We start from the raw sequence: 12,041 nt of genomic DNA, 5'->3' as shown, positions 1-12,041 counted from the left end.
GGCGGACCCTCCGAAGTCAAGTTGGGTGCCAGTGGACCTTCCAGAGCAAGGGCCAGTCACCGATGACCCTCCAGAGCCAAGTCAAGTCACTGGGTGGTGTGCGGCTCCGTTCTGGGGGACTCCTGTCTCAACCACGAGGACGTGGTGGTCATCCGCTCCGCCCTGGGGGACTTTGACATTGACCACGAGGACGTGGTGGTCGTCCGCTCCGCCCTGGGGGACTCTGGCGGTGACCACGCGGACGTGGTGGTCTTCCGCTCCGCCCTGGAGGGCTCTGACTTTGACCACAAGGCCGTGGTGGTCTTCCGCTCCGCCCTGGAGGGCTCTGGCCTTGACCACACGGCTGTGGTGGTCCTCTGCTCCGCCCTGGTGGGCGCCTCAACATGCCCTTTATGGACTTCTGTTTTGTGTATTTGAGTTCTGTTATGTTCCTGTCTGTTCACTGTGTATCACTGGGTGTCCACTAGCGGTCTCACTCCCCCTTATCGTCACTGTTCATTGTTTTCAGCTGTTTTCACTTACATCGTTTGCTTGTCTTTAAACACCTGGGTTGTTTCTGTCCTTGTTACGGAGTCCTTGTTTAATGTCAATGCGTTTTACATGTCCGTCAACTCTTGCCCTTGTCTTGCTTTGCCTTGCCCTGTGTTCGTGTCCTGTTAATGTTTGGTGTTGGATATTCTGGTTTTGACCCTGCTTGGACTGTTTACCCCTCTGGATTTGCCCTATATTAAACTGCTTACCTGCTATTGGATCTCTCCCTGTTTTCTGTGTTGCTTCATGTGACAATCTCACCATTTTCACATTGTTGGATAGGCCTATACCACCGTGGTGATGGCCCAATGATGGAGTTGACTTTCAACATTAAGTCATATTGTTGTGGTTTTCAAAACATTTTTAATTAGGCCTATAATAAATATAAAATAGCGTTTATTTTTTTATTTTTTTTTACAATTTATAAATACTTAATATACCTCATATATTGCATTTGAGGGTTTATTGTCATCACTTCTAGCAGAGTTAGGGCTGAGGGATCATAAGATTCAGGGAATATAAGGCTGAAGGAACACATAACATCGGATACATTTCTATACATAATACAGTTTGTTTAAATTCTGATCATATGTGTTCTGATCATTTTTGTTAAGATGTTTAAATATGATATATTAGGATCCTGGTGATGTAAATGGATGGAGGTAAAAAACTAATTGTTTTATTTGTTCATTAAAAGTAGCCTTGGTACCGTGGCAGATGCACAGCAGACATAATCTTCTGAGATGAGAGAAAATAGATCATTTGTGTTCCAATCATTTAAATGTGAATCTTGAATAAAATATTTAAAAAAATAATAATAATAAAAAAATAAATAAAAACATAAACACTGGTTGTTGTTTACATAGTTCATTTTGACTCTTTACCACAAGTGCAATGGGATCATTTGTGACCACAGAGGGTCAGGACCTTGGTTTAACGTGGGTTTTCTTTCTTTCTTTCTTTCTTTTAAAAATCTGTTTATTGAACCTGTACAATAATAACAGGATACAGATAAAGGAGAATCATGAAAAAATATATCTGTATCCACAGCAGAAGAATGTGCTTTCTAGCTTATAATGTTAAGAATGCACAAGTCTTTGCAGTATTTCCAGATAAACCAGTGACATTTGAAGAAAGTCCAAAACGTGCAACCAAACTGCAATGTTCGATCTGTTTCTCTGTCACTAAAGAAAAACAATTAAAGATTGAAAGCCAAAAACATATGTATTAAATCTGTAGCGGTCTGATGGCTACGATCACAGAGATTAAATTTGGTGAAATAAATTTAATTGTATAAGACTATGATGTGTACAAATAGAGGAGGTATGAACACGGGACAGGATCTGGTTCCAAGTCTCGGCAGAGATCCGACTCCCATTGTTGTTTAATAAAAGAGAGAGAGGAAGTGGAAATGGAGGAAATCAGCCTGTATAGCGTAGATAACACACCATTTTTATCTAAGGCTACTTCAAGAATCTGATCAAGCGATGCTCTTTGGAGGAAGATTCTGACAATCAGGGAATGAGTTTTTAACAAAAATTTGGAGCTGCAAGTATTAAAAAAAAAAAAAGTGCACCAGAGAGAGAGAATTTGTATTTCAACTGAGAAAAGCAGGGAAAACATTATCAATGTAAATTGACAACTGAAATACTTTCTGAAGATACTCTAAATCTCCTGAATTTGAATTTATGAATTTAAAAAAATCTTTACACTTTTTACTTTTTCCAGAGGATTTTATTTAAAATGATTTACATTCAATATATAGGCTTACCATGTAATTAATTCATGCATTCCCTGAAGAAGAAAAAATCAATCCCATTGCATAGGTATCTAAATTTAACAGAAAAAAAATACATCTACTCTTCACCCAGTCCAAAAGCAAAGCTATGGTGCCATTAAGAAATTATTATATTGTCCTTCCCATGAACAAAAAAAATAAATAAAAATCTTTGCATATGTATTCATATTCATTCATATATTCAGGACATTCATGTTATTCATAAATGTTTGTTTTCGGTTTTAAAAAGTAATGCACAGAATATTAGAAAACACATTTCAAATGTTTTAAAAGATTACACAATAATAGTGTTGTCATGAAAATGAATTATGATAAGGAAAAGGGTGATAATAAAGTTAAACAGAGATTTATTAGTTTGCTAAACATGTTCTCTCTGATTAATAATGTTGTACTGCTAGTAAAGGCTGTCTTCAAACAGATCTCTCTCATAGACCGGATCACTGGTGCTATTTCTCAAGGCATTCTCGAGTGTGCATGTGTAGAAGAAATCTGGATTTCCTTGCTTTTCAACTGTGATAAGTTCTCCTTTTGGAGTGTGGGGTGAACCCTGCAGTGTTTCTCCAGTAGAATTCTTCCAGATGATCGTTTCACTGTACTCACATATTAAATACACCGCATCAGGGTTAACTTGAATCTTCTCTTTTTTTATCACAGGTTTGGGGACCGGTGCTGTGAAATAAATAAAGAAAAAACATAAGTTCCAGTCCACAGAAAAAAATTAAGAAATGTAAAATAACTACACTAACTTTAAAGAAGTCTTGTTAAGAGTACAATATGATGGCACCAGATAATAATGCTGGCAATACTAATTAGGTATGTCATCGATTAATTGTCGATAAGAGATGCAATCGATTAAGGCTGTCCATGGTTGGTTAACCGATGTATTGTTGGGGCTGCGTGCGGCTCATGCACAAAACACGTGCGAGCAGCTGTGATTGATGGTGACTGTATAAATGCATTATCATTCATTCACAATGTACTAATTAAGCTTTTAATGTGGTTTAAAGTTTCTTCTGACAAAGACTTGGGGCAGTTGTGGCATAATGGTTAGAGAGCTGGACTAGTTACCAGAAGGTTGCAGGTTTGAGTCTCTGTGCTAGCAGGAGTTGTAGGTGGAGGGGAGTGAAACAAACAGTGCTCTCTTCCACCCTCAGTACCCATGACTGAAGTGCCCTTGAGCAAGGCACTGAACCCCCGGGCGGCTGGATATATAGGCTGCCCATTGCTCCGGGTGTGTGTTCATGGTGTGTTCACTTCGTTCTCACTACTGTGTGTGTGCACTTGGATGGGTTAAATGCAGAGCATCAATTCCGAGTATTGGTTACCATAATTGGCGTATGTCACGACTTTCACTTTCACAACACAAATGTTCTTCAACATGAAAACCAATAGAAATGTAGTAACAAAGTGAAAAAAAAAGTGACATGATGACCCATACTCAGAATTCATGGTCTGCATTTAACCCATCCAAAGTGCACACACACACACACACACACCCGGGGAGCAGTTGGGGGTTCAACGCCCATGCTCAAGAGCACCTAAGTCATGGTATTGCCAGCCCAAGATTTAAATCCACAACCCTAGGGTTAGAAATCAAACTCTCTAACAACTAGGCCACGACTTCCCTACGAAGTCATTTCCTCAGATAATTGTTTCATATCGTGCGCTGTGCAGGGCTGCGGGACACAGGACAGATAGATTATTAATTCCTACAATTTGTTTAATTCATTCCTACGATTTATTAATTTGTGGCAATTATCCATTTTCCAATAATTTTGTTCCCTAAATAACCCATGGTTCAACTGAAATAAGGGAACAAATTAATAAATAGTATGAATTCTTAATTCATGAAATCTTTCATTTCCCTTCCCATGTTTACCACACACAGTATAAGGCCCAATCCCAATTCGACCCTTTTTCCGCGCGTTCACGTGAAGGGGTAGTGGGGTCTCGATTCTTTTGTTTGGAGGGGAAGGGGAAGGGCCAGATAGCCTTTCAAACAAAGATTTTTTCGGGACCACACTTCAAACGAAGGGGTATGAATTATCTTGGAAACATGGCTGCTACAGCGAACAAAAAGACACATAAATGTACGTTTTTTTGGCATAAATAAAGATTTTAACAAAAAGTAATCATTTGTTTTTTGTTACATTTAATTGTGGGTTCATTAATTGTCATGTTACTCAAAGAAATGCAGAGGTGGGTAGTAACGAGTTACATTTACTTCGTTACATTTACTTGAGTAATTTTTCGTGGTAACTAATACTTTTTGGAGTATATTTAAAGATGGGTACTTATACTCTTACTTGAGTCAATTTTTTGGGAAAAATCTGTACTTATACTTCGTTACTGTGGGCGACGCTCCTCTCGTTACTTTGTCTTAATGCAATAATGTTATAAATGCTTCAATTTATTCCAAACACGCCGTCTACTTTTCTCTGGGCAATGAGCGATGCCCATTCGCGAATGATTCGTTCTTTTGAGTCAATTCTGTTCAAAGGCTTGATCAAACCAATTGGCAAACGAGTGAATTGGTTCATGAATCAGTTTGAATGAGTCGTTCAGTTCCCTGCCGCACGCGCTTAGCGTCTGAAGCGGTTCACTCAAAGTTGTAACATTTAACATCAGCAGCGTTGAAAACGTGGCTATGGAACTGCACTGAATTGAAAGCAAATCTGCAAAGGCTATTATTTGCTTGCGATGGAGATCCTTATTAGATGAACGCGTGTGCTGTCTACTGTTTAACAGGTAATAACTTGGGCTACATTCGATTACAGTACACGATACCTGTGACATTAGTTTGTTGTATGTGTGTGGCTTATAACAGAGGGGGGTCAAGTTGAATGCAGCTTCCAAGAGACAAAAATAGCCGATTAAGATTTTATTAATTTTAATACAATCACACCGGTGCGAGTACGTTCAGCAAGTCATATCATCAGCTGCTAAATTCAGATCTTGTGGTCGCTTGCTGGCGCTGAGCCAGAGACAGACGCATTTTTTACACCGCTGCGCCAATCACACACGGTTCTGTTGAGCTTTTGAATGCAATGGCCAATCAAGGGCGTTCAGATGAGTCATCGCTGAAATGTCGGCGCTTCCTTCACTCGCTCACTGACTGAATACCTCTTTCTGGCGAATTCTCTCATCAGAAACAACAAAGTGCAGATGTGTGTACGAATCTATAATAAAGATATTGATTTTACAGTGTAAACAGTTTCAGTGATTTTAATGGGAGTTTCTGAGAGTGATTGAAATCTAGACTGTCAGTGAAAATGATCTTTAATAATGTAAATGTTATTTGCTCTCTTTCTGAACAATGAAAGATTAGTAGCAATATTTATATCACATTAACTTTCAATGTTAAATTCACATTTAATATAAAGTCAGTCATATTAAAAATATGTTATGGCATGACACCTATATCTGTTACTTAAGTAAATAGACAGGTTTTTTATAATAAATTACATAAATTGGAGTAAAGGCTGAAATATATACATTTATACACACACACATACATTACATACATTTTATCTATATATCTAAATAAAAATAGGCTCAGTTTATAAGACCCAAAGTAACTAGTAACTAACTACATGAGTAGATTTTTTATCCAATACTCTTTTACTCTTACTCAAGTAACTATTCAAGACTAGTACTTTTACTTTTACTGAGTAAATATTTCTAGAAGTACTTTTACTTTTACTTGAGTACAGTTTTTGGGTACTCTGCCCACCTCTGAAGAAATGTTTGCAAAAAAAATCGCTAAAATTTGCTAACGTCATATCATTACAGACTGCATGATAGTGCCACAGTATATGTCTGATCAGGGCGATAACTGCAGTAGACATTGATGGGGGCTAATCCCCCCATTAATTAGAAATCGCTAAACCATTTCTCAAATATTGCCTATTTGAGAGAGAGAGAGAGAGAGAGAGAGAGAAATGGAAGTTGCGTGTATTCACATCTGTGCGTTTATCTTTTTAGAGTGAGTTTACTTTAAAACAGCGATTGTATCCTCTCGTCGCTGGAAAATATAATGTAGTGATTCAATATTTAAACTGTATTTAATAAAAGTCGTGGGGCAGCGTTGACAAGTTTATTTTCTCCTGGATGTGTGAGCTGTGCGATTTCCGATATGTGTGTGTGTGTCAGTAAACAGCGCATAATACAGAACGATAATTAAAGGCTTTAATGCACACCAGCACACCAGTATATTTGTGTATGTAAGAGCTAGACAACGAATGTTGGCGTTTGACGTCATGGCAGTGGTATCCCAATCCTTAAGGGAATATTTTCTCCCCTACCCCTTGACACTCTGTTTCAAGGGATAAGGGGAAGGGGTAGGTGAGGGTTAAGGGAAGGGAAGGCTATTAAATAGAATTGGGATTGGGCCTAAGAGATGCGATTAAAAGTAAAGATAATAAAATAAACCTGTTGAAATTAGAGGGTTAGAATAAAAGTTTAGGAGAAAAAAAATGTGTCTGCCTTAAATTAACAAATGTAAATGAAAACATGTAGGCTTTGATAAAAGGAAACATATTATGGCTACAGGGGGACAGGAGACCTTAAAGTTGAAATAAAAGCTATTTTTTTAAACTTTAAGAATTGAATTTATGATATCATTAGCAGAGACAACATAACTTTTAAAATAAAATATATAATTTTTTTATTTTACTTATTATTAGTAGTGCTTGCCATAGGCAATTATTATTATTATTCTAAGGGCGTTTGGATTATGTATGGGTTTGTTCTCCCTCAGCTAGAGCTAGGCGATATGGTAAATATCTAAGAAATCTTTTTTTTTTTTTTTTTATCATGATTTATCATGATTATTTGTCATGTTGTTTTTTTCTTTTTTGCAAGCTGTTTGAGCATCACAGCCAAACTAATTTTCCTATTATAAAGCCTTTTTAAGGTAATATAATATGAAAAATATGGTGAATATTTAGGCCAAAGTGCATGGGTGAAGATAAAAATCTTTGCAATTATTTTATCTTTGTTATTAAAAAAATGAGAACAAAGATATACATTACAAATACAGATATTATACAAATAAAGTGTTTTATTTTCAGGTACAAGAGGTGTATTTAGCAGGAGCATTAAAAAAAATGTAATGAACAAATATAAAAATAGAACACTATATACACTGTATATAGTTTCGTTCCTCTGCTAAACATAAGTTATTTAGAAAAAGGTGGAAAACCAAACAGTTGCTGGTTCACAGTGACTACAGTATGTTTTGATTCTATCAAAGTCAATGTGGACCAGCAACTGTTTGGTCACACAGATTCTTCAGAATATCTTATTTTGTGTTCAGCACAAGAAAGAAGTTAATATAATATACATTTTTAGGGTGAACTATCCCTTTAATTCACACGGCAGCATGCAGCTACTGTCCCTTTAAGACTTGCGCGCATCTAATATACAGACATGCATCCTCTTTCATTTGTTTACTTTCATTTTAGACATATCCGAAAACGGTCAACAAAGCAAAATTATCTCAAACATACGACACTCTTTATTTTGCTACTAGCATTTTATTCAGACTAAAACCCCATTAATTCAAGTGAGAAAGCATCTGTGTGTGTGTGCGTGTGTGTGTGGCTTTTGCACATCCTGTCATGGCAGTGACTGCAATAGATGCATTTTGCAGCATTATGGTTAACGATTAATTGATCGTTAATTTAAACTACAATCGATCACGGAAATAACTGATATTTTACATTCCTAATACTAACACAAACTATCACTTACAAATGTCATACTATATTGTTTGTTTGGAGGTCCATGTGTGGTGATATTAAAAGCACATACACTATCTGTGTTTATCAGTATAAATGCATCAGTGTAAAACATTTAAAGTATATCCACTTACGCAAAACTTCCAATTTGAATATTTTTTCCTGTTCTTTACCGTTGATGTCGATGGTATAAAGTCCACTGTGTTCGAATTTTAAATTAGTTATAGTGATTTGTCCAGTCTCCTTATCAAGAGTTGTGATGTCTTTGAATCTCGGATTTGGGACGTTAACACCATCTTCAGTATCCATTCAATCGCTTTTATAACAAGTTCATTTCTTTGTTTCCATATAATGCTGCTGACATTTAATTGCTGCTGATTTAAGCTGGTCGCACCAAAAGACACTTTACCACCAACTTCAGCATAAACTTTCTCTTCTTGACCTAGTTTGACAAATAAAAGAGTATGTTAGTCGTCATTTAGCACATTTCTTTATAATAGTTACTAATAGCTTCCGGAAAGCAGGTCAACAAAAAGTACCAGATAAGAAAACTATATTCAGACACAATATGTCACATACATTCCGTATAAATATAAACAAAACACATAATTATGATTGTTATTATCATCATCATGTAATAATAAAATAGCCAAGGCATAAACATCTGAACTATAAGCTAATGTTACACCCGTTTTGTTGAGGTGTTCGCCTGCTGCTAATAAATTTAAACTACACAAAACACAGATATAAAGTTGGTTCGACGTCTGACGTTGGATGTTAGACAGATAATGACCCGAGAAAAAAAATCAATAAATTCTTAGTGGATGAGTGTAATTGTATGAAAAATGGCTTATCTGAAAAGCAATATAACGTAGAACTGAACACACATCGCAGTTTAATTGTTTTAATTCTCCTCAATTTGTTGCAACACATAAAGTCTTATGACTCAATGGAAAGACTCCATGGAAGGCTGCGCAAGCGATTTTTGAAAGTCAATAGTATGACTTCGACATCACTTTTGAAAATGAAAAACTACTGCAAAATATAATTTATTAAATCTGTAACAAGACACAGCCTTTGTAGCTGAGATAGAAGACTATTTGTTTGAAACTAAATTATGTGTTGGTTGCTAAAACCTCCATCAAAAATGTTCTTTTAGGAGCCAGTAACAAGACACACCCTTTGAAGTTGAGATGGAATACTGTATGTTATAAAAATGAGTGTGTTAATGGGTTCAAATTTAATTCAATAGTATGCATCCTGATTTACACGTGATAGTAAAAAATGGCTGTAAATATTGTTCTTTGAGCAAATAACAAGACACACCCATTTAAATTTACATATCAAACAAAATGCATTATAAATGAATGTATTTAAACTTCTGAATGTCAGACTTGGTCGAGAAAAGTGCAATAGGTTCCTCCAGGTGGCGGTAAACTGCACAATCTGTGTCATGCTTTGTAAGCATTTTCTCAGTCTGTACATTTCAATAACTTTTGTTGTGCTATAGTTATGTGAATGGAACCAACAGCTAAATGTTCTTTTATTAACACATAATAAGACACACCCCTTTAATTTGAGATTTATTATTTTTACTTTTCACAAGTGAAGCATTTAGAGGGAATTTTATCTTCGTTTTGCACTTTGCAGATAGTCTCTTTCCTGCACTTTTACTTTATAAGGTCTATCAGTTATAATTCCTTAAGGCAGATTACACGAGGTGTGTTCTCTTCTAGATTTGAAAATAATTACAACACAGTATGTTTCTTGTCATTGTGCTAAATCGTTAAATAATTAATTGAAGTTCTCCGAGGCTGAATCTCTGACAAAATATCAAACGTCAAACCAACTTTATATCGGTACACAGACCCAGGACACGAACTGAGTCACTTGGTATTTGTAAATTATAAACACTATTATAAAGGTATTATAAAACTAAACAGCTAACTAATGTTAGCTAATAGCGGACCGCAGCCTCGCCATCGAGAAAAATGTTGAGCGGAATATCGAGTAACTTTACCAGAAGCAGCTCCGATGGTGATGAACAAAGCGCAGATGACGGTCGTGGAGTATTTCAGAGGAGACATTTTTCATACAAAGTAAACTTTCATGCATTAAGATTTTTTTTTAGAAATAATTCGAGGAACATGCCTCAGAGGCCAAGCTAGGACAGAAACTATAGAGTTTGAAACAAAACTGAAAGTAGGTTGGGTTTCCTGGATTCAGCGGTTTGCTGCCATCGCGTGGCTGGTTACATGTTAGCACATACACTACCGGTCAAAGTTTGGGTTCAAGAACAGGTTTTTTACAGGAGTATCTTATGCTCTTCAAGGCTGCATCTATATTTGATCAAAAATACAGGAAAAATATTAATCCAATGTGATAATTGAGGAGAGACCGTATTATCTTGCTCCCGCCCATATTCGCAGCGGCGTCCAAGATAATTTCGCACGTTTATTGTGACCGCCCCTTTACTCAGTCTTCACGGTCACATAATCCTTCAGAAATCATTCTAATATGATGATTTATTATCAGTGCTGGAAACTGTTGTGCTGTTTAATATTGGTTTTGAACCTTTGATACTTTTTTTCTGGATTTTTGATGAATAAAAAGTTAAAAAGAAAAGCATTTATTTAAAATAGAAATATCTTTTCTCCTCACTCCAGGTTCTGGCTGCTAATTATCTGGCTCCTCTCTGGGTGTTGCATTCTTAATGTGTACGCGCATCATCAGGTGAACTGGACGTATGGACGAGCCTCGCTGGTGACGTCACTGCCGCTGAAGATGATGCGTGTTATTTGGACGCATCTGCTCTCCACCGAAATTAATGTGAAGGATTGGCGTATCACATGCACGCAAAATTAGCATTTGGCGTATGCATTACACGCAACTAGGAGTGTTGTTCTTCATATGTTTAACTTTGTGTCGGTAGTAAAGGTCATCTGTAAATAGAGTAACGCTACTTTTGAAGAAAATGGGTCAGCTGTTTCTTTTGGAAAAAGTGTATTTTCTCCTGGTTTCAATTAGACAGAGACAGGGAAGTGGGATGTATTGTTTTATATTTATTTCGTTAAGCAAGATAGCATCTAAACAAACAGTTAGTTTTGGTTTGTTATTTTGGCTCATGCCCATTTCTGAAGCAGGCATAGTGGCTTGAAAGAAAAAAATAATGTATTGTTTGCTCCTATAATGGAAGTCTATGCTTTCAATGTGTAAAGTTCTTCATTCATGTTACTCCACATTGCCCTTAGATTCTGGGACATAACAAATAATAAATCAGCATATTAGAATGATTTCTTAAGGATCATGTGACACTTTATACTGGAGTACACTGTAAAAAAATCTAATGAGCTATGCTATTTATTTAATAAAGTTAAGGTAACAATATTACACATAATATTTTTGAGTAGTTTTTCAGGCTTGATTTTTTATGGAATCTACCTGAATAAATCATGTGGAATCTCCTAAATTAATTAGTCTATGACACAATGAATTTAATATAATTAGGGAAATGTGCTCATTTATTTTATGTTTATTCTCAAAAGTCTGTGATTTTAAATGAGGTCTGTTTGTATCTTGTTATTTTATACATTTACAAGACTGTATACAGCCAATCAGCTCAAATAGAAAAATAGGCTACTTGAGAAATACTGGAAAGTACTGCACTAACAAATTTACTGCTTAGTATCAAGGCTTAAAGCGGAGTAGTATCCTTCACCATAAGCTCTACTCTCCTGCACAGTGGTAACGATTGCACAGTGCAATGGAAACTTCAACGTTACAGAAACTCTAACAAATGTCAAATGTAACTGAGCATTAAACTTTAATAGATGCTTCCCTTCACTCAAAAAATTTACTCTCCATTTCCAGCCAGTTGGAGAAGATAAAAAACCCTGTTTTTTTACATTATTGACATAACTTAGTTCAGTTATCAGGAAGAGTTTGAATGTTTTTTTTTGTTTTTGTGCGCA

General features: G+C 36.2%; 1 long non-coding RNA gene across 1 annotated transcript; it reads right to left on the bottom strand.

Moving 5' to 3' along the window:
* Positions 1–2,243: 2,243 nt before the first annotated feature.
* On the bottom strand, positions 2,244–8,372 carry LOC113044624 (uncharacterized). Its single transcript, XR_003275888.1, has 2 exons — positions 8,205–8,372; positions 2,244–2,998 (listed from the first exon to the last, which is right to left on the bottom strand). It is a non-coding gene; the product is annotated as an uncharacterized LOC113044624 (long non-coding RNA).
* Between the last annotated feature and the right edge of the window lie 3,669 nt (positions 8,373–12,041).

The sequence above is a fragment of the Carassius auratus genome, chromosome 26 (genome assembly GCF_003368295.1).
Source record: "Carassius auratus strain Wakin chromosome 26, ASM336829v1, whole genome shotgun sequence".
Taxonomy (NCBI): Eukaryota; Metazoa; Chordata; class Actinopteri; order Cypriniformes; family Cyprinidae; genus Carassius; species Carassius auratus.
This window is presented reverse-complemented; position numbering and strand designations above follow the sequence as displayed.